This window comes from Hyla sarda, chromosome 6 (genome assembly GCF_029499605.1).
Source record: "Hyla sarda isolate aHylSar1 chromosome 6, aHylSar1.hap1, whole genome shotgun sequence".
Lineage (NCBI taxonomy): Eukaryota > Metazoa > Chordata > Amphibia > Anura > Hylidae > Hyla > Hyla sarda.
This window is the reverse complement of record NC_079194.1, coordinates 231,344,060-231,368,113: the sequence shown is the minus strand read 5'-3', so window position 1 is coordinate 231,368,113 and position 24,054 is coordinate 231,344,060. Positions and strand designations below refer to the sequence as shown.

At 42.4% G+C, this 24,054-nt stretch overlaps 1 long non-coding RNA gene across 2 annotated transcripts in view; it reads left to right on the top strand.

The window, feature by feature from the left end:
• The window catches only part of LOC130276806 (uncharacterized), a 66,681-nt gene extending 43,145 nt beyond the window's left edge, over positions 1 to 23,536 (top strand). Inside the window, exon 4 of one of the 2 annotated variants that reach the window (XR_008845252.1) lies at positions 23,464 to 23,536. This is a non-coding gene — a long non-coding RNA (uncharacterized LOC130276806). Of the gene's footprint in view, positions 1 to 8,395; positions 9,108 to 23,463 lie in introns of those variants that run through there. The other variant, XR_008845251.1, reaches the window with a different exon arrangement.
• The last annotated feature ends 518 nt before the right edge of the window (positions 23,537 to 24,054 follow it).

Here is a 24,054-nt window from a genome sequence, read left to right as displayed (position 1 = left end):
TTTTGGACTTTTTTATTTTTTAACGTTCACGCCGTTCACCGTACGGGATAATTAACAATATATTTTGATAGTTCCGACTTCTCCGCATGCGGCGATACTAAATATGTTTATTAATTTTTTTTTATCGCTTTTTATAAATTATTTTATGGTATAAAAAGTGACCATTAATACGCTATTTTGGACTTTGGATTTTTTTTGCACATACGCCATTGACATACGCCATTAACATACGCCATTAACATACGCCATTAACATACGCCATTAACATACGCCATTAACATACGCCATTAACAATATATTTTTATAGTTCAGGCATTTATGCACACGGCGATACAACATATGTTTATTTATGTTAAAAATGTTTACAGTTTTTTAATATGGGAAAAGGGGAGTGATTCAGACTTTTATTAGGGAAGGGGTTAAATCACATTTATTAACTCTTTTTTACACTTTTTTTAGGGGGCTATAGCATGCATTACAATGATTGCAGGCACTGATCAGTGCTATGCCATAGCATTGATCAGTGTTATCTGCTCTTGATTGCTCAAACCTGGATCTCAGGCTTGGAGCAATCAATCACTGATCGGACAGCGTGGAGCCTCCGATCTCATCGGAACATCGTGATTTCACCGTGGCGGTCCCAAACAGCTCTGCTGAGCTAACCGGCAGCATATTCTCCTTTTATAGATGCCTCAATCAACTTTGATTGCGGTGTCTAAAGGGTTAATACCGGACATCAGCACGATTGTCAATATACATCCGTGGTCGTTAATGGGTTAAGGTATTTTTCTTTGTAAGTCATGGACATGGACCTTGCAAAGAAAATGTGGCATGTCAGTAGGTTGACAATGTTAAAATGATGCACCCAGTCATGGTGTTACGCAGGGACCCGGAGCGCTCGCGGCGTTCCTCTCTCTGCAGCGCCCCGGTCAGACCCGCTGACCGGGAGCGCTGCACCGACACTGCCGGCGGGATGCGATTCGCATAGCGGGACGCGCCCGCTCGCGAATCGCATCCCAAGTCACTCCCCTGTCCCGGTCCCCGGCTGTCTCATCCTGGCACGCGCGGCTCCGCTCCTTAGGGCACCCACGCGCCAGCTCTCTAAGATTTAAAGGGCCAGTGCACCAATGATTGGTGCCTGGCCCAATCTGCCTAATTAGCCTCCACCTGCTCCCTGTCTATTTAACCTCACTTTCCCTTCACTTCCTTGCCGGATCTTGTTGCCTTTGTGCCAGAGAAAGCGTTTACAGTGTTTGCCTTACCAGTGTACCTGACCTCTTGCTATTGCTATTGACTACGAACCTTGCCGCCTGCCCCGACCTTCTGCTACGTCTGACCTTGCCTCTGCCTAGTCCTTCTGTCCCACGCCTTCTCAGCAGTCAGCGAGGTTGAGCCGTTGCCGGTGGATACGACCTGGCTGCTACCGCCGCAGCAAGACCATCCCGCTTTGTGGCGGGCTCTGGTGAATACCAGTAGCAACCTAGAACCGGTCCACCGGCACGGTCCACGCCAATCCCTCGCTGACACAGAGGATCCACATCCAGTCTGCCGAATCCTAACACATGGTTATCCTCATCCAGCAGAGATAATTATTAGGTAGATCATGACAGTGCTTGACAGGCATATTGTTTCAGAGCCAAAACGTCTATGAGTACATCTAGGTAATGTGCTCTCAAGGGAAATAAGATTATGTATCACTACTGACTTTTTCTAAAGCAATGGTTGAGCATAAGCAATGCTACTACATTCATTCAGGAGACAAGGGGCCTCCGTTCTCACAATCATTGGGGTCCATGGTGGATCTCCACCAATCAGCTAGTTATTACCTATGGAGAGGGGATAACTTTTAATCTTGGGATGGTCCCTTTAAAGTGAACACCATTTTATTAGCCAAATATGTATAGAATTGTGTGCTCTATATTTTTTAACATAACTTTTTAAGCATATCTGCCATTTCAGGAAACTCTTCAGGATCAGCTGTTATTTCTTGGTTCATGAGGCATAGCACTATTTCTGAAAAGTTGCATTTTTACCAATGTATCGATCTGCAGGTTCCATCTCTCATTTAAAATAATCCCTGAGCCAGTGGGTGAAAATGAGCTGTTATGATGCCTCCCCCTTCTTCCTCTTTCTGTAGACTTCTATGGGTAGCATAGAACCTAATACTTAAGTGAGATGATTATTTTCAGATTCGGATTTTACACGTTTTTTTGAAGCGGGAGCAAAAAAGGAGGACAAATAGGTATTTTCTCCAATAAAATATTTTAGAAATTTCTTTCTTATAGCTTCTATTAGTAAACATTAATACATTTCTGGCTTACTGCAGTGACCACCAGATGGAGCTTAGTGGCCATCTGCAGACTGTTTATACATTGAGCTTAATAATAACACAGTATGCATTGAACTCCTACATATCTAGTGGCTGCTGCAGGTGGGGATCAAAGTTTGGGCACCCAAGGTAAAAATTTGTATTAATGTGCATAAAGAAGCCAAGGAAAGATGGAAAAATCTCCAAAAGGCATCAAATTATAGATTAGACATTCTTATAATATGTCAACAAAAGTTAGATTTTATTTCCATCATTTACACTTTCAAAATAACAGAAAACAAAAAAATGGTGTCTGCAAAAGTTTGGGCACCCTGCAGAATTTAAAGCATACACTGCCCCCTTTACAAAGCTGAGCCTGCCAGTGTCATGGATTGTTCTCAATCATCATCTGGGAAGACCAGGTGATGTCAATCTCATATGTTTTAAATGCCCAGACTCATCTGACCTTGCCCCAACAATCAGCACCATGGGTTCTTCTAAGCAGTTGTCCAGAAATCTGAAACTGAAAATAGTTGATGCTCACAAAGCTGGAGAAGGCTATAAGAAGATAGCAAAAAGTTTTCAGATGTCAATATCCTCTGTTCGGAATGTAATTAAGAAATGGCAGTCATCAGGAACAGTGGAAGTTAAAGCAAGATCTGGAAGACCAAGAAAAATATCAGACAGAACAGCTCGCAGGATTGTGAGAAAAACAATTAAAAATCCATGTTTGACTGCACAATCCCTGCAGAAAGATCTGGCAGACACTGGAGTTGTGGTACACTATTCCACTATACTTATTCCACTATAAGAGATACTTGTACAAATATGGTCTTCATGGAAGAGTCATCAGAAGAAAACCTCTTCTACGTCCTCACCACAAAAATCTGCATTTGAACTATGCCAATGAACATATAGACAAGCCTGATGCATTTTGATCTGATCTGTTTAGTGTCTAGCTTTCAGTTCTTCTGCTCATCCCCTGCAATTCCTGGTTTCTGCTGTATACTTGTACCATGCCTAGTCTTGTTCATTTATCCATGTCTGCTGTTTATCTGATATCTGGTTTGTGTACTGTCTGTTTATACACTATTTTCGGCCCTGTTAGTATTTGTATCCTGTTTGGTATATCTGGTTGTCTGGTAGTTTTCCGTTTTTGGCCTGTGACCGACTATGTATATTATTTGTTTTCACGCCACTGCACTGTAGTGCAGGGAGGGACTGGCTCCAAGTTGTCGATTCTCTGTTTAGGGTGTTTGGGCAAGTAGGCAGTGAGAGTGTTACTAGGGACAGCTTAAGGCTCACTCTCTCTGTCCACCCAGTCTGTCATGACACCTTGGCTATTAGATTCTTTATTTACATAATCAGTTTACCACTTAGCTACTTGAGTTGTAGCGGGCATACTTCTTTATGGCAATGGAAGGTGTTAAATGCCACATGTATGCCCACAATGTCTTTGAGGTTGGCTTTTACTACAATATTGGAATGAATTCCAATGGGGACTGAAATGAAATTCTTCAATTCTATAAGAAAGAAAAAAAAAAACGCCAAACATATTCTACCCTTGATCAACCACCTTATATTGGTCTTATACAGGCAGTCATACCCTGTTGCTTTTTTTAGCTTTCTTGCCTGCAATGAAATCCTGTCCTGAACACAGCTTGATTTAGATCTGTGTAGTGTGTAATGGTCAATATGTTTTCAGTTTTCCTTGTCTTTCTAGACATGTTGAATCCACCTTTCTTACAACACATTGCATAGCTCAGGCAAAGCCAACCCCAGGACCTGCTCCCCCACCCAACCAGTCATTTGGAAAACAGCTGCTTATTGAACAGGGAAAACAGATTTTATTTCATATTTCAATTTCATATTTCCATTGCTGTAATATTTCCCTAAATGCACAGAGTCTTCCTGTTGCCATATACATTGATAAAAAAAATCCAAAAACATGCTCCTCATTAAGCACAAAAACTAACCCCAGGGTGTATTGCATAGCATTTTATATACACCATCAGGTGGTTAGCGTTCAACATAAAAAGAATATAATATGCAGCCTATTAGATGGCTTCCATTAAGACCACATGTTCTGTCACATGTTTATGGTTCTCAGTGGAGGAACAGATTGAATAGAACACATTCTTATGGAATATAAATCTCTATGCTATTATACCTGCATTATAAAGCCCCAAGTGTACTGTGAACACCGGAGCTACATAATGAGGAGCCCTTCTCCAAAGAGCTTACAATTTAATAGGATGTTAACTGTGTGTTCATGTCTGCAAGTTAGTGGAAGAAATTGATTCAAGGAGCGAACATTGTTGTAAACATTTAAGAAGTACCTACAAGTCTAAAATTACATTTAAGGTGATGTCCCCCAAGTTCTTTAATAGCACTTTTCCATAAAATGACTTTTAATCCTTAGAGCTTAAAGGAATACTGCACCATAAGCTATACACGGTATTATGTATTGTTAAGGTCCTGAGGGGTGGTGTATAACAGGGATTCCATGAACAAAAAAGAGACAGGCCATCTGTCATGCACATCTCCACTAAGCAAGCCATACATCACATATTACAGAGGACTGTTTTCTAAATCTTACGTGGTTGGTCTGTAAAAACTGTTGTTTTAGGGAATACTGCTATAGGTTAAAATGAAAACCCATCATCAATGTTGACCCGTGGCCTGGTTGATGGCATGCAGATTCAGCATAAATTACTTTACAGCTACACACCTGATCAAAAAATCCACACAACAATGATCAAAAAATCCAACACAGCAAAAGAATCTTCTTTGACAGATATCTGCATAAGTTGCCACCTGTCCTCATGCTTGCTCATGTAAGAAAAGGCAGTAAACACTCTAAGCTAGCCTACGTAGCAACAAAAATGGTGCAGATTGTGCCAAATTTAAATGACAATGCTAAATTCCTACAAACTTGTGAAGGGAGTAAGAGGCGCTGGACACACAGCAAGGGACAGGATATGTTTAATCACCCATGATGCCGACATCGTGGGTGATAAAACGTATCCTGTCCCTTGCTGTGTCCAGCGCCTCTTACTCCCGTCGCAACTTTGGTGGAATTTAGCATTATGGTTTTCCTCAGACGTGGAGCGGCTGCAGGCACCTCTATTACATGCTCTTGTCCATAGTAACACTTGACAGAGTGTAACTATATGGGGTAAGCGTTACCTTACTTACATCTACATATTCCCTGCGTTATAACACTATGGAGCTCTGTCTCTATTTTGGTTTTAGTTTACCAAATTTAAATGGGCACTGTCATTTTGAAAAAATTGACATGTCAAAAGTTTTGATCAGCTGGGGTCTGAGTGTCCAGACCTCCACCGATCAGGAGAACGAGTCTTAGCACGTTCTCTCCCACCTCCATGTCAGGTGATCGAGACACACTTGCAATGTTAGTCCACTATTAAGGCAAGTGCCCCAGTTACAAGCCTCACATGCCACCATATATTAAATTATGTAGGATATGCAGTGTCTTATTAATTTTACTATTATCATTTCAATTCATTAATTCACATTTATTTATTTATAGATTAATTCATTTTCTCTTATGAGTTTATTTATTTTTTATATGTATATTTATTTACAGCATATATATTCTTATGCCTACATATGTATATGTATGTTCATGAATTTGACAAGTTTTTATTGATTTATGTATCTAGTCATGCCTTATATGACTAGATACCTATTGGGAAGGCTGGCTATATTGTTCCTTGGCATTGTATATATCAATTTACTTACTGACATTAGCTGTTTTAAGTTGTATATCCCACAGGCAATTAAAATGCAGTAGTCACTTTGATCGGGGTTACTTCAGCAACAGGAGGGGATTTAATCCATCTGTGCTATACGATCAGAGGAGATCTGTGTATCACTATGCTTGCCCACTGTGCATTGTGCACGGGCCAACTAGCCTATTATAAGAACTGTCAGCGCTATCTTGCCGGAGTCTCTACGAACCATGTTTTGCCAACATGCTTTGTATTGTGCATGTGCTAACCAGCTGACATCTTTGTGAAGTCTCAAGTAGGCTAAAGTACATGTGATCTACTAGGTCCCTTAGTGGCATTTAATGCAATATCCTATCATCTTGGCCAACCATATCATGCACTACTCAGCCCTCCCAGTTGAGAATTAGGTTTCTATTTGTCTTATTGGTCACTCTATTGATTCATATGTTAAATATACCTTCACACCCCAGTCACCCACTACTCCTGGATAAAGCCTGCCTTGTGAAACTTATCGTTATCGATTGGTGAGGTCATGCGGGTGTCGACCCACTGTGCCACTTACCTGTTTGGCTTTGGCCCAAACCTGGGAGTGGGGTCTAAGTATTCCCCTGATTTTATGCCACTTCTGGATGTGGAAGCTGATCTTTAGCTGCAGGAGAGATATCAGGTCACTACTGCAAGAGTGGCAACTGGCCTGTTAGACCAGAATGCTCCAGTGCCAAGCACCTGGGCTGCAGGCAGAAGGGGCAAACTGATGCTGTGGATGGTATAGCGCAGCACACAATCCAATTTAGCAGAGCCGAATAGCTTGGAAGCAGTCAGGTGGCTGCTAATTATTTAGAGGCATGGTCAACAATCTGGGACATGCACTGGAGAAACAGGAAGGTGCAAGTGAGTTTAAAGGGGTACTCTGCCCCTAGACATCTTATCCCCTATCCAAAGGATCCCCGCAATCTCTCCTGCAGCACCCGCTTGTCATCAGCTGACTGTCACTTTGCTGACTGACACTGGAGGTGCTCACAACGTTCCACAATAAAAATCATATCCTTAAAGAAGTGTGAAAGAATGAAGCCACTCACCATCAAGTCGCTTTCTTCCATATAAATTCGTAATGAAAACAGAAGACTTGATGGTGAGTGGTTGAGTCCTTTCACGCTTCTTTAATTCTTCTTTAATTTTCTGTTAATTCGTTTTTTAACCAGATCAAGTCAGATGACTTGAGCCTTCATTTTGGGGTCCTCTACCTGTGCATTAATATTTACTCTAATTCATAACTTACTATGAGTCATATAGGAAATTATTTATTCATAGCTGTTTATCTGAATATTTTACTGACATTGATGATTTTGTTTAGCATGTTCTATGTTTCAGATTCTTTCCTTACTTGCACTGCTCCCAGATTGCCTCTACAAGTGGAGAATGTTTTCAATATGTGGTTGTTAATGCAGTGTTTAATGACTGTTAACTTTTCTTCCTTCTTATTTCTTCATATATAGTATACAGGAGCTCAGACACACTATCTGTACATTCTGTACTTCCAAACAGGAACAGCTGTATAGCAGAGATCCAGCCCAGGAGTTTACATTTACAAAATATATTTTTAAATGAAACTGTGCAAATTATGGAACATTATAGTGATCAATGGTATAGGTTAATGACAAAAGCCTCAACTTCCCTTGGGTATAGACAGTCCGGAAGGTCCACAAACTGATGCGCATAGGTACTTTCAACATTCTCCAACCTCATAGGCAGGTGTAGCTCCTTAGTGTTTAAGGTTTTACCCTGATTGTTTGATTGTGGCACTTAGCTGAGTTTGATGGGAAAATTATATAATGGAATCTGTCAGCTCATTTTCACCAAATGATACCCTTATATAGATAATCAGTTGATTAAAAAAAAAAAATAATAATTGGCATTCACCCATTGTGGCAATCTTCATCTGACTTTATTCAAAATTCAGTGTGTACAAACTTGCAGCAGGGGGTGCGCACAGACAGACAGTAGTAAAAACCAGCAACAGCTGTTTCCTGTGTAGGCACACACTTTGAGAAAGTGCAGATGGCAACGTCAGAGGATGGGGTAGTGCACATTCTAATGAGTCACCACAGAAAGGGCCAGCCCAAATTTGAAAACCGGAGCTGGTCACTCCCCCTGTGGTAACATGTTGTTTGTAAGATGGCCGCTGTTTAAGACGACATGAGATGCTATTCCAAGGAATTTTCTACTGCCAGGTGGTGGTGCAGGGAGTAAAAAAAAAAGCAATTTTTAAAGGTGCTGCTTTAGGAAACTCAATATTATACTACTGATAAGTACTGATGTTTTTTTTTTTTAGGTTTAAAGGTGGGTTAAACAGACCGACTGATTTCTGGACAGGACTCAACCCTTTTTTAAGTTAATCAACCCCATCTCTTCCCCGAACAAGTTACTATTCTAGACCCCAAATTTATTGGGTGTTATGCACTTTGAAATGTTAACTAAATATGTCAATATGGGCAGTATAGTGACTGAATGGTTGGCGCTGTGGCCTTGCAGCATTACAGTCCCGCTTTAACAGCCACCTTGGGCAAGATTTGCAAGGAGTTAATATGTTCTCGCCATGTTTGTATGGCTTCCTCCATTTACTCAGGTTTGCTCCCATACTCTAGAACATACTGATCAATGTATTTAGATTGTGAGCCCCAATAAGCATGGGTATGTGAATGATGACAATGTACAGTGCTGCTGCAGAAAATATTGGTGCTATATAAATAAAGGAATTTTTATTAATATAAGACTAAACAGTAGTGTGGCATGTTTTTTTTTTTTAGAATCAGTGCCTCTGGAAGCACCAACATTTTCTGCACTGATCTACAGTATGTTGACTTGAAAGTCATCCTTGTACTTCTTATGCATTTCTCATGAAATTCCTTTGCTTTATAATTAGTTCAGAAGTTCCAAACCTCCTTCATCTGATTCACAAATGCCTCTATTATCAGCTGAATGGCAAATTGTGTTATAAAGCAATAAAATATACTGCAGTGGTCCCTTCTTGAATTGGTCTTCTATCTAGTGTCTTGTAATACAGTTTATCCAACCAGATTATATCTACCCACCTGTTGCTCTCTGCTGTACACGTTTTGGGACTTCCTCAACAGAAAAGTCAAATGTCAAGAGTTCCAGCTGAAGAACGGGAATCAAGAAACCACACATGATGGGAACTCTAAGGCTGAACATCGAAATAGCTGTTCTTAAGATTGCTGGCTGGAGATTTAGCTTTGACTCTTATAACCCTTTACAAGTTTGGAATGGAGTCAGGTGTCTATTAACTATTGTTTAACTAGCATCAGTAAGTAGATATTAATTATAGCTAGATAAATATACAGAGAATATTGTCCTCGGGGCTAAGGTGTGTATTCTTCATGTGAGCAAATGTTTACAACGGAACAATGCCAAAACCAGAAAAAAGCTTCTCCCAAAATATTTGGCATTAAGCATTGCAGAAAAAGTATCCTCACAATACAGTGCTATTCATTGTGGTGTGTAAAATGAAATTTAATTGAACTGTGCAACTCAGCAATAGAACTACTTTTATAATGTGATATGATGCAGCTAAATGTTTAACTGATTGAGATGAATGGAGAGTATCAAACCATTATTCAGTAAATGGCGCCTGTATTCTGATGCTTACTGTGGGAGGATAGCCGCAGGGTTTGTGAATTCCCTGTGGTTGTCGAACCCTCTCGTGCAAGGAGAGATGGATTCCGGTAATATATATATATATATATATATATATATATATATTTTATTTAATTTTTTTAAGATATTGTTTCTTTTAAACTAAAAGTTTAATTGATTTTGATTTGGATTGGTTTAAAGTTAGTATTCTTTTTCTCCACCAGGCAACAATCGACTTTCCCCCTAGAAATCTAGGCTTTGTTTACATGAGTCCAAAGATAGGATTGTATGGAGACACAGATCTGAAAAAGGGAACAAAAACATTTGTGCTGTACTGAACATTCCCAATAACATAGTGACCACCTCCATAATTCTTAAATAGAAATAGTTTAGAACAACAAGGAATCTTCCTTTTAACTGGCCACCCCACACTTAGTGATCGAGGGAGAAGGCTCTTTGGTGAGAGAAGTGACCAAGAACCCAATCGGGTCACTTTGGCTTAACTCCAAAGTTCCAGTATGCAGATGGAAGATACATTCTGTTTTTACTTTGTTATTATGGGGTATTGAGTGCAGATTGATGCAAGAAACCTTTTTTTTTTTTCATTTTAGCACAAGGCTGCAACATAACAAAAAGAGTAAAAATGTAAAGGGTCTGAAAAATGTTGAATGCATTGTAAGTATGTCCGGAGTCTGAATCTACAACAGGTGAAATAAGCATTAAACACATCACCTTTTTTCTCACAAAATATATTTCCAAAGGTGCTATTGATATAACATGTTTACCAGATGTTGGTAACGGACCAAGTGATCCATAAATACAAGAAACCAAAACAAAAAGCTCAGAAATTAAGTTATGTGTAATAATGTGAAAGGGGGGTTCAAAAAGGCATGGTAGGCCAGGACAACAGCTGAAATATATCAGTATTAAAAATCAATCCAGCCCCTTGTCAGTACAAAGTAATATCAGCTGATTCAGTCCCAACTGATGGAATGCAAAAAAAGGTCTTATTGTCAAGGTGTCACACAAGACATCTCATGATGGCTAAAAGCAAAGAGCTGTCTGAAGACCTATGCAACCTAATTTTTGCAAAATATAACAATGGTGTTGGCACATTTCTAAGCTTCTGAATGTTCCAGTGAGCACTGATGGGGGCCATAATACGGAAGTGGAAAGACAATCATTTCACCATAAATTTGCCTCAACTAGGTGCTCCTCACAAGACAGAGCAGTGGAAAAAATAAACAAAGGAGCTGTCCACGAGCCAAGGACCACTTTTGGAGAGCTTCAGAAAGACTTGGAATTAGCAGGTACTATTATCTCAAATAAACAGTATTTAGTGAAAAAAAAATGGTCATGTGTTTAATACTTATTTTACCTTCTGTATGTGCAGACTAGTATTTCCCTTAGTTGTGTTCTATTTTCATAGTTCTCCAGTACCCACTTAACCCATTAAGGATGCAGCCCTTTTTCACCTTAAGGACTGAGCCCTTTTTCGCAATTCTGATCACCGTCACTTTACGCATTAATAACTCTAAGATGCTTTTACCGAATATTCTGACTCTGAGATTATTTTTTCGTGACATATTCTACTTTATTTTCGTCGTTACTTGCATCCTTTTTTGGTGAAAAATCCCCAAATTTTATGAAAATTTTGAAATTTTTACATTTTTCTAACTTTGAAGCTCTCTGCTTGTAAGGAAAATGGATATTCCAAATACGTTTTATTTTTATTCACAAATACAATATGTCCACATTATGTTGGCATCATAAAATGGACATATTTTTACTTTTAGAAAAAATTAGAGGGCTTCAAAATAGAGCAGCAATTTTCAAAAATTTCATGAAAATTGCAAAATCTGAAGGGACAGATTTTACAGAACTACAACTCCCAGCATGCCTGGGCAGTCCAGGCATGCTGAGAGTTGTAGTTTGGCAACATCTGGAGGGCTACCGTTTGGGCACCACTGTAGCAGTGGTCTCCAAACTGTGACCCTCCAGATGTTGCAAAACTACAACTCCCAGCATGCCCAGACAGCCTTTGGCTGTCTGAGCATGCTGGGACTTGCAGTTCGGCCTTCCTAGTGGTTGCCACAGTAAAGATTGCTTTACTGCAACTTTCCTTCCCCCCCCCCCACCATCGCTTCCCTACCTGTGCTGTGATCTCCGCAGCCTCCAGCGACGATCGGCGGTCCCCACGCATCTTCTCCTCCAGGTACCGGCCTCTATCTTCTCCCCCTGTTCTGCCCGACATCCAGGGATGGGCAGAACGGAGGGGTTTTCATGGCAACCCACTGTCCTGCGCTGCCATTGGTCAGAATTCAGTTCTGACTAATGGCAGGGGATAGGAGGAGATCACAGCTCTGCGACCTCGTTCCTATCCTTCAGGATGATCGGGGCTGTCACTGACAGCTCCGATCATCCCTATTTTCCGGGTTATCGGGAATTGACATGCGATTTTCTGCGATCATGGACATGGGGGGGGGGCTCAGGACCCCCCTTGGCGATGTGCCAGGATTCCTGCTGAATGATTCCAGCAGTCATCCCGGTCCGGTCCCCAACCGGCTAGCGGCGGGGACCAGAATTCCCACGGGCGTATGCATACGCCTCACGTCCTGAACAGGTTAAAGGGGTACTCCAGCACTAAGACATCTTATCCCCTATCCAAAGGATAGGGGATAAGATGCCTGATCACGGGGGTCCCGTCGCAGTTACCATCAGCCCCCCGGAGCATGCGGGCAGGACCCCCGCGATCAGGCATCTTATCCCCAATCCTTTGGATAGGGGATAAGATGTCTTAGTGCCGGAGTACCCCTTTAAACAATGCCAGTCATATCCCACAAAAAAAACAAAATGTTGTAGTACCTATCCTGATCGTGTACACATAAATTATGTGTCTCGCACCTATAGTTCTCTCACATATATCTTCTATCTATTGCTTATTGTTTGTTATTCTGTGCTTTTGAGGGGGTGTGTCCTCACTCTGCATGACTCATCCTCCTCCCTACTTCTTCTGTACTGTGCCGGCTTTCTTCATCCAGTCACTGCAGGCTGCTCTGTAACCCCTTCCTTTTAATGCTGCATTATGATAGGAGAGGAGTGAGCGCACATAAGTGCTAGTCCTGCCCTCACTTACTGGACTTTGTCCCAGCCTGTGCTTCAGCTGGGAAAAAGATGATGCTACAGCCAGACAGAATTATGTTCTTGATTATATGAGGACCCTTGTTGTATTATTTTTTTAAGCCATGACTTCTATAAAAGGAAATAACATTTTTTTATGAAGTATACTAGAAAGGTCAATGTTTTGCCAAGATGTACAACATATTAAAAGTTATTTAATCTAACAGTGCCCATTTAACAATTCATATTGAATTTAATACAGAACACAGACTGTCTTTATCATGTCTGGCCCAATGATCAGGAAACAGTCCCAAACTGGAAACAATTATTTATTTTTTAAGCTGAATACATTTTAGAGTCTTAGAAAGTGCAAATTGTGAAGCCAAAAAAAATCTGTCCAGAGACTAAGTCAGCCAAAATGTTCAAGGGTTCATCCCACAATGAAAAGCCTAGAGTGTGTACACTATTCCACAAATATGTTTGTAAACTTCTAGAAAATAAAATGTCTTGAATTGAGATAGAAAAATGAGGCATAATCTACACCGCAATTAGCTGAATGAAGGGGCCGCAGTGCATGTGCAGCAGCCTTTACATCATTTACTAGGCACAGCTTTATACATTACATAGTAGCTGTACCTGGTATTGCAACTTATCTTATGTACTTCAATGGCACTGTTGCTCCTTCAGTTAATCGGGGTGCCAGTAGTCAGACCCCCATGTTCTCATATGGATAAGCTATACTAAGAATTGGCAATCACTATAAAAGTCCTGGACAGCCCCTGTAATGTTAACTAGCAGAGTACCTGGTATTGTCTGGTCTTTCTACCTAAACCTTGTGGATGAGGAAAAGAAACAATAATGCTCCTGTCCTCCTATCTTGATCTCATATCACATCCTCATATCATGTCTTCATATCCCGCCCTCATATCCTGGCACTCTGCTATTTTTTCAGTTTTTCTTTGTTCCATCATATCCCATGCTAATTTTCCATTCATATTTCTCATCTCCACATCCCATTCTCAGATCACACCCTCATATCCCAACCTCATATCCCGTCCTTGTATGCCAACCTCATATCCTGTCCTCATATCCCTTCCTTATGTACCAAACTCATATCCCTTCCTTATGTCCCAACCTCATATCCCATCCTCATTTCTTGTCCTCATATACCATCAACCTATCCCATCCTCCACATTAACTATTCTCTTTACCTGCCTGTCGTGCAGTCGGCAGTATGTTTAAAATCCCGGACAATCTTTGCAGCCCAATAGACTTGCATGAAACTTTGGGACCCCACCCTCGCAACCCCCGTTATGTTTAATTACGCTCTACTATATTTTTAGTTGCCACATAAGTAATATGTGTACCAGGTTTTTATCAAAATATCTCTTGCCATGTGGAAGTTATGCTTGTTAGTTTTATTTAAAGAGTACCTGTCATCAACAAACACTTTTAATATGTTGTTCAGAATCATTAATGAAGACATATTGTAATATATCTTCATTAAAAAGTATTAATATTTATACCAGTTTTTTCATTTTATACTTTTGGCTACTAGGGGTCTCTCTTCTATGCCTGGTCTGCAGGCAGCTTCCTATGCTTTTCATAGTAAGTGTACAGCTTTTAGGACTAATGCTGAAAGGGCTCTGGTCCTTCCACAGGAAGTTCAGTACTCTCAGCTCAGGACTCGCTCCCAGCCTGGAGCAGCACTGTGAGCTACAAGCCTGCACATGCCTCTCATATAACAGAGGCCAGTCACCTCCCCCTCTCCCCTGCTCTGTGTTCTCCCTGCCCCTCACCACACATTATCTTATACATTGTATTATCTCACTGCACTCCCTGCTCTGTGCCCCCCCTGACTTTTTAGTGCAGAGAGACACAGGAGAGAGACAGGGGCTGCCGTCCCTCCCCTGTACTTAGTCTGTAGGCACACTGCAGATCAGTGTTTCCCAACCAGGGTGTCTCCAGCTGTTGCAAAACTACAACTCCCAGCATGCCCGGACAGCTGATGGCTGTCTGGCCATGCTGGGAGTTGTAGTTTTGCAACAGCTGTATGTACCCTGGTTGGGAAACACTGCTGCACAGGGAAAGCAGCATACAGGAAGACTGGCAGAAGCAGAGTCCCGGCAAGGCTTTATGTGACATCATGCCTGCTGGGTCTGCCTCCTTCCACCCCTCAGAAAGACAGTGCTCCTGAGCTAATGAAGAGGGATAAAAAAAGGTATTTCCACAGCGTTTTAAACCTCAATAAACACAGGGATAGGCATAGTTAGAGTAAGGGACAGATGGGGAGGGGGATCAGGGAAAGTTTAGTTGATGACAGGTACTCTTTAACTATTTATGTAAAACATGTTTATTTGTTTTTCTAATTTCCCAAGTAATTATCTCTAATAACCCCTTATAAAAACTAAGGGCAATTTCACATATCTGACCTGTCCCACTTTATGTTATGATAACTTTGGAATCTTTAAGCTCTTCAGGACGCAGGGCGTACATGTATGCCCTGCTCCCGCGCCCGCTGACCCCGCGTCATGTCTAATGCCGGACATCACCGATTGCAGTTATACCCGGCATTAACCCCTTAGATGCAGCGATCAAAGTTGATCGCGGTGTCTAAAATGAAAGAAAAGCATTCCCGGCAGCTCAGCATTGAACAGTGTATACAATCAGAAGATTGCATGTAATAGTCCCCTAAAAAATGGTGTAAAAAAAAGGAAAAATAAAAAGTAATAAATGTGAATTAATCCCTTCCCTAATAAAAGTTGAATCCCCTCCCTTTTCCAAATAACCATATAAAAAATATGTAAACATAATAAAAATAAACATATGTGGTATTGCCGCGTGCGTAAGTGTCCAAACTTCAAAAATATAATGTTAATTAAACCGCACGGTCAAAAAATTTCTAAAGTCTAAAATTGCATTTTTTGGTCATTTTGTATACCTTAAAAAACCAATAAAAAGCAATCAAAAAGTCCCATCAAAATAAAAATGGTACTGATTAAAACTACAGATCACGGTGCAAAAAATTAGCCCTCATATAGCCCCATATGCTGGGAAAAAAAGTTATAGGGGTCAGAAGGTGACAATTTTAAACATACTCATTTTGGTGCATGTAGTTATAATTTTTTTTAAAGTAGTAAAATAAAATAAAACCTACATAAATTTGATATCCTTGTGACTGTATGGACCTACACAATAAATATAAGGTGTCATTTTGCCATAGATTTTGTGGTGAAATGACTGATGTCATTACAAAGTAAAATTGGTAGCACATACCGTATATACTCGAGTATAAGCCGACCCGAGTATAAGCCGAGACCCCTAATTTCAACCCAAAATCCCAGGAAAAGTTATTGACTCGAGTATAAGCCTAGGGTGGGAAATACCTCATCCCCCCTGTCATCATCCAGACCCGTCATTAACATCCTCATCATCCCCTTGTCATCATCCCACACATCCCCCCTTCATCATCCCCTTGTCATCATCCCACACATCCCCTTATCATCCCACACATCCCCCCTTCATCATCCCCTTGTCATCATCCCACACATCCCCCCCTTCATCATCCCCTTGTCATCATCCCACACATCCCCTTATCCCACACATCCCCCCTTCATCATCCCCTTGTCATCATCCCACACATCCCCTTATCCCACACATCCCCCCTTCATCATCCCCTTGTCATCATCCCACACATCCCCCCTTCATCATCCCCTTGTCATCATCCCACACATCCCCTTATCCCACACATCCCCCCTTCATCATCCCCTTGTCATCATCCCACACATCCCCCCTTCATCATCCCCTTGTCATCATCCCACACATCCCCTTATCATCCCACACATCCCCCCTTCATCATCCCCTTGTAATTATCCCACACCCCCCCCCCTTCATCATCCCCCCCCCTTCATCATCCCCACCCCCCCCCCCCCCTTCATCATCCTCTTCTCATCATTCGCCCTCAGTGGTCTTCAACCTGCGGACCTCCAGAGGTTTCAAAACTACAACTCCCAGCAAGCCCGGGCAGCCATCGGCTGTCCGGGCTTGCTGGGAGTTGTAGTTTTGAAACCTCCGGAGGTCCGCAGGTTGAAGACCACTGCGGCCTTCAACCTGCGGACCTCCAGAGGTTTCAAAACTACAACTCCCAGCAAGCCCGGGCAGCCATCGGCTGTCCGGGCTTGCTGGGAGTTGTAGTTTTGAAACCTCCGGAGGTCCGCAGGTTGAAGACCACTGCGGCCTTCAACATGCGGACCTCCAGAGGTTTCAAAACTACAACTCCCAGCAAGCCCGGGCAGCCATCGGCTGTCCGGGCTTGCTGGGAGTTGTAGTTTTGAAACCTCCGGAGGTCCGCAGGTTGAAGACCACTGCGGCCTTCAACATCATCCAGCCCCCTCTCACCCCCTTTAGTTCTGAGTACTCACCTCCGCTCGGCGCTGGTCCGGTCCTGCAGGGCTGTCCGGTAAGGAGGTGGTCCGGTGAGGAGGTGGTCCGGGCTGCTATCTTCACCGGGGGCGCCTCTTCTCCGCGCTTCCGGCCCGGAATAGAGCCGTTGCCTTGACAACGACGTATCTGCGTCGTTGTCAAGGCAACGTGACTATTCTGAGGCCGGGCCCGAAGCGCTTAGAAGAGGCCTCCCCGGTGAAGATAGCAGCCCGGACCACCTCCTCACCGGACCACCTCCTTACCGGACAGCCCTGCAGGACCGGACCAGCGCCGAGCGGAGGTGAGTACTCAGAACTAAAGGGGGTGAGAGGGGCTGGATGATGTTGAAGGCCGCAGTGGTCTTCAACCTGCGGACCTCCGGAGGTTTCAAAACTACAACTCCCAGCAAGCCCGGACAGCCGATGGCTGCCCGGGCTTGCTGGGAGTTGTAGTTTTGAAACCTCTGGAGGTCCGCAGGTTGAAGACCACTGCGGGTGGGGGAGTTCACTCGAGTATAAGCCGAGGGGGGTGTTTTCAGCACGAAAAATCGTGCTGAAAAACTCGGCCTATACTCGAGTATATACGGTACATTAAGCCCTCATATAGGTCTGTAGGTGGAAAACTGAAAGCATGATTTTGAGGAGGAAAAAACGAAAGTGCAAAAACGGAAAAACCCTGAGTCCTTAAAGTGTTAAACTTTATCAAGTGATTCTGATGTTGTGTTTTCTTGATACATTGTACTCAATGTTAGTTGTAAATTTTGGTCGATATATTCAGTGTTTTTTGAAAACTCCAAAACAATGTATAAATTTTGAAGGTAACCTTTTCTATACTTTGTAAGAAAGATAGTCACGCCACATAAGTTAGTTATTTATTCACATCTAAAATACATCTACTTTATATCGACATAATTTGTTAAAAGTTCTTTGACTTTTTTAGGATGTTAGAGGGCTTAGAAATGTTTCTAATTTTCAAGAAAATGTAAAAATGTTTTATTTTTTCGTTACCAATTCAGTTCTGAAGTGATTGTAAAAACTCCATTCCTTTAAGTATGCAAAATAACATTTAGGAAGTTTATTAACCCTTTAGGTGTTAAGGTAAAGTTGTACACAATGCATTTGTAAAGTTTCCAGACCCTTTTCTTCACATTTTATTATTTTGTTGTAGCCTTGTGCTAAAATAAAACAAAAAAATATATCGTTTTCCCCCATCATTTTGCACTTAAAAGGAAAAAAAATGTTTTCAAATCAACTGGTGCCAGAAAGGTTTACAAATTTGTAAATGACTTCTATTTAAAAATCTTAACCCTTCTAGTACTTATCAACTGCTGTATACTACAGATAAACTACACAGAAATGTGTGTAGTTCTTTCCAGTCTGACCACAGTGCTCTCTGCTGACACCTCTGTTTGTGTCAGGAACTGTGCAGAGCAGGAGAGGTTTTCTATGGGGATTTGCTTCTACTCTGGACAGTTCTTGACACGGACAGAGGTTTCAGTAGAGAGCACTGTTGTCAGACAGGAAAGAGCGACACAATTTTATCTGTAGTATACAGCAGCTGATAAGTACTGGAAGACTTCAGATTTTTAAATAGAAGTAATTTACAAATATGTTTAACTTGCTGGCACCAGTTTATTTAAAATCATTGGTTTCCTACTTGTTTTCCACCAGAGCTCCCCTTTAATTCCCTATCATGACAAAGTGAAAACAGAATTTTAGTACATTTTAGCAAACCTGTTAAAAAGGACACAATAAGGACTCAAACACAGGCTTCAGACACAAAGGAGCGCCTAGTGAATTTTGAGGTCACCATCTAATTTTGTTCTCCATTCAAGGATAAATAATATGTTAAAGGGGTACTCCGGTGGAAGACATTTTTTTTTTTAAATCAGCTGGTGCCAGAAAGTTAAACTGATTTGTAAATTAAGGCAAAACTAAGAAGGTAGCCAACCCCTCTAGGCTAGCATCAGTTGCCTGATACAATGATGTAGTGGTAATAATGATGACTGGATCGTGCTTCAATTATAATATGAAAAGTGCAAATTTATTACAAAATATAAAATAAATAAAAAATATTTTGTAAACAGTAAATCCTCGAAGCACAGGGCCCTTGTGCCGAGGAAATTAAAATATAAAACTCTGAATATAAACAACCACCGATAGCTATCATTAAGAAATTTTTAGCAATGCAATGTCACTTTTAGTAATCCGGCCTCCGATAATCCAAAAATAAGTTCAAGTCCCATAGAAGGTATAGGTGCCAAATGCTATGCGTATAATAGATGTGTTATAGTTACCAGCCTGCAATAAGTCCCGTTAGAGAGTCACCTTGAGTTGAGATGTAGAGTCCGCACAGTTAAGGTGGTACCAGACACTGGCATACGTCTTAGAGGCGGTCTGCCTGCCACAGACCAGCTGGAATGGTAGCCGCTTACTGATGTTTCACTGCAGATGGTAACCACACAAAGGAGCAGGTGCGGACTTCTAAGTTACTCGATGGTGGGTGACGTCACAGGCGCTGGGCAATGCTGCCTGAAAGATGGTCTCGAGAGGGTTGTGATGCTTTGCAGGACTGGATCGGAGTTCATCATTAAACAATCAGATAGCGGTGATGTAGAATATTCTTTTACAATCTTTCTACATCAGCGCTATCTGATTGTTTAACGGTGAACTCCGATCCAGTCCTGCAAAGCAGCACAACGCTCTCGAGACCATCTTTCAGGCAGCATTGCCCAGCGCCTGTGACGTCACCCACCATCGAGTAACTTAGAAGTCCGCACCTGCTACTTTGTGTGGTTACCATCTGCAGCGAAACATCAGTAAGCGGCTACCATTCCAGCTTGTCTGTGGCAGGCAGACCGCCGCTAAGACGCATGCCAGCGTCTGGTACCACCTTAACTGTGCGGACTCTACATCTCAACTCAAGGTGACTCTCTATCGGGACTCATTGCAGGCTGGTAACTATAACACATCTATTATACGCATAGCATTTGGCATCTATACCTTCTATGGGACTTGAACTTATTTTTGGATTATCGGAGGCGGGATTACTAAAAGTGACATTGCATTGCCAAAAATTTCTTAATGATAGCTATCGGTGGTTGTTTATATTCAGAGTTTTATATTTTAATTTCCTCGGCACAAGGGTCCTGTGCTTCGAGGATTTACTGTTTACAAAATATTTTTTATGTATTTTATATTGTGTAATAAATTAGCACTTTTCATATTATAATTGAAGCACAATCCAGTCATCATTATTACCACTACATCATTATATCAGGCAACTGATACTAGCCTAGAGGGGTTGGCTACCTTCTTAGTTTTGTCTTTCCTATTTAAAACACCAGGTGTAGGTGCATAGCCCTCTTACCTCGGCTAGTTAATTGTGAGCTGCACATTCCCAGTTTTTTTACAGATTTGTAAATTACCGTATTTATCGGGGTATACCACGCACCGGCCTATAACACGCACCCTCATTTTACCAAGGATATTTGGGTAAAAAAAGTTTTTTACCCAAATATCCATGGTAAAATGAGGGTGCGTGTGTGCACGTGTATACCCCGATACACCCCCAGGAAAGGCAGGGGGAGAGAGGCCGTCGCTGCCCGCTTCTCTCCCCCTGCCTTTCCTGGGGTCTAGAGCGCTGCTGCCGGCCCTTCTCTCTCCCCTGGCTATCGACGCCAGGGGGAGAGAAGGGGCAGCGACACCCATTGCCGGTGCCGCTGCCCCGTTGCCTCCCCCCATCCCCGGTGGCATAATTACCTGGGTCGGGTCCGCGCTGCTGCAGGCCTCCGGCGCGCGCCCCCTGCATCGTTGCTATGCACGGCGCGGCGAACTGACGTCATGCGCCGCGCCGTGCAGCGCATAGCAACGACGCCGGGGACGCACGCCGGAGGCCTGCAGCAGCGCGGACCCGACCCAGGTAATTATGCCACCGGGGATGGGAGGAGGCAACGGGGCACCGGCGCCGGCAGTGGGTGTCGCTGTCCCTTCTCTCCCCCCTGGCTATCGGCGCCGCTTCTCTCCCCCTGGATATCGGCGCATCAGGGGGACAGAACGGGCAGCGGTGCCGATAGCCAGGGGGGAGAGAAGGGCCGGCAGCAGGGCTCTAGACCCCCAGGAAAGGCCGGGGGAGAGAAGCGGGCAGCGACGGCCTCTCTCCCCCTGCCTTTCCTGGGGGTGTATCGGCGTATAAGACGCACATAGACTTTAGGCTAAAAATTTTAGCCTAAAAAGTGCGTGTTATACGCCGATAAATACGGTACTTCTATTAAAATTCAAATAGAGAAAACAGACATGGTTGCACATCCACAACATGCACAATGATCTAATACTTCTCAGCAACATTTATTATACTAACAGGTTGTTAGTGCACTTTATGATCATGAAGTGCAGCCCACTAGCCACGTCATGGCCACCTATAAGTAGTGGGTCCCTAACGTCCCTAGCATAAAATGGCATAGCATTGGGCGGCGAGAACCACCGCTGCGACACCAGTGCCCACAGGGAGAACGACTCACTGCCGATGCCGCTCAAACCGGTCCCAAGGCCACACCTCCCCATAGACACGGTGCTGTGGCAGCAATGGACGCCGCACAGCACCACACCAGTGTGAACAAGGTGTAAAAGCTAACTTACCATGTGCTCCCAGTTAGACTGTGAGGCAGCAAGAAAGAAAGGGTCCCTGTACAGCTTCCTGCTAATTTATGTAGGGCTGGGCTGAGGGGGAGGGGCAGCGTGCAGACCAAGTAAAAACAACAAAAAAAGAGGGGGATAGAAAACACAATGTGAATTCAAATAGAGAAAACAGACATGGTCGCACATCCACAACTTGCACAATGATCTAATGCTTCTCAGCAACATTTATTATACTAACAGCTCATTAGTGTACTTTATGATCATGAAGTGCAAGTCCAATAGCCACATCAAGCCACGTGTAAGTAGTGGGTCCCTAACGTCCCTAGCATAAAATGGCGTAGCACTGGGCCACCACCACCACGCGACACCAGTTCCCACAGGGGGAAGAACACACTAGCAGAGCAGCCCCAATGCCACTCAAACCAGTCCCAGAGACGTGCCTCCCCATAGACACAGTGCCGCGGCAGCAATGGACACCGGACAGCACCACACTAGTATGAAAAAGGTGTAAAAGCTCACTTACCATGTGCTCCCAGTCACTACAGTCCCAGTATACTACAGAGAAAATGCTTTATTTTCTAATTTATTTTTTGTCTTGTCCACAGTGCTTTCTGCTGTCACCTGATGCCTGTATCAGGAACTGTCCAGAGCAGGAGAAAATCCCCATAGCAAACTGGACAGTTCCTGACACAGACAGAGGTGTCAGCAGAGAGCACTGTGGACAGGACAAAAAAAGAAATTCAAAAAGAAAATAATTCCCTCTGTAGCATACAACCGCTAAAAGGTAAAGATTTTTTAATAGAAGTTGTTTACAAATCTTTTTAACTTTTTGGCACCAGTTGATTTATGACTTGATTATGATGACATTCAATTAAAAATTTACACTATAATTTATTTTTTAACTGAAAAAAAAGGGAGTGATCACCATATTCTGAGAGCTGGAATTTCCTTTTTACTGTCAATGTTGTGTAAGAGTTTTTTTTTGCTTATCATTAAAGGTGACATCTATGTTTAGATTAGAAATGATTAGGCCATTCACAGTAGGTCTTGGTCAGAGATTACCCTCTCTACCTTTGTGCACAAGGACCTCTGCACAGGTCACAAAGCATGCCTAGACAGGGATGTGGAATTCCTATCACCCCAAGCCCGGGACCAGCATTTTTCTGGCCCTTAGCTCAGCTTCGGGCAAGCAGAGCCTGACCTGAAAGCCCCCGACAAATATGGTGCTGCTCAGAGGGGTGTATGGAGAAGCTTCCGGACTCGTGCCCGCTCCATACTCTGCAGCCCCCGGCTGTTTTCAGTAGCTGGGGGCCGCCGCTAATGGACTAGGCTCTATCATTGGATTGCAGAGCACACAGATCAATGGATTTCAATAGAACTCTATTGATCTGTGCGTAAAATAAACTGTGTTTCCTTCTGCAGTAATAATTGCTGTCTGTCACCTCCTCTTGATGGTATTTTCTGTACATATAATCCTAAAAACTTTAATTCTACTTTATTGTTATTATTGGACTTCCTTCCCTTGTTCTCATAGATCTTAAATGTTCTTTTATCTGCACCTGCATAGGTCTAATAGTTTTCCTTATGTAGTATTTACCGCAACTGCAGACCATCGTATACACCACATAACTCATTTTACAGGTAATAAAATCTTGAATTCTTACCTCGAATGAATCCAATGTTATTACTTTAGAAGTATACAGCAGATGACAGAGATTGCATTGACCACAGTTATACCTTCCGGTATTTGTTTTTGCAACCAGTTTTTTTTCTTTGTTTGTTTTTTCTAAACGGTTTCTGACTAAGATATCCCTCAAGTTTTTAGTTTGTCTTAAAGAAAGCACTGGTTTGCTTGTTACTACGTTTCTAAACAGATCATTATTGTGTAGTATGTGCCTGTTCTTAAAAATGGCAGCTCTAATTGTTTTTCCCATTGGATTATATTCAAAGGAAAAAGAAAAAGACCTTCCCATCAGTTTGTGATTTTTTTTATGTTTTTATGTGCAAGAGCTGTTTTCTTGGAAGAGACAAAGCTCTATACAGTGCTTGTTTTAGTATGTTCGGGTAGCCCCTATTTTCCAATCTCACAAATAATTTGTGTTCTAAAATAACTTAATCGCTGGTGTTAATTTTCCGCAAACGGACCACCTGTCTATAC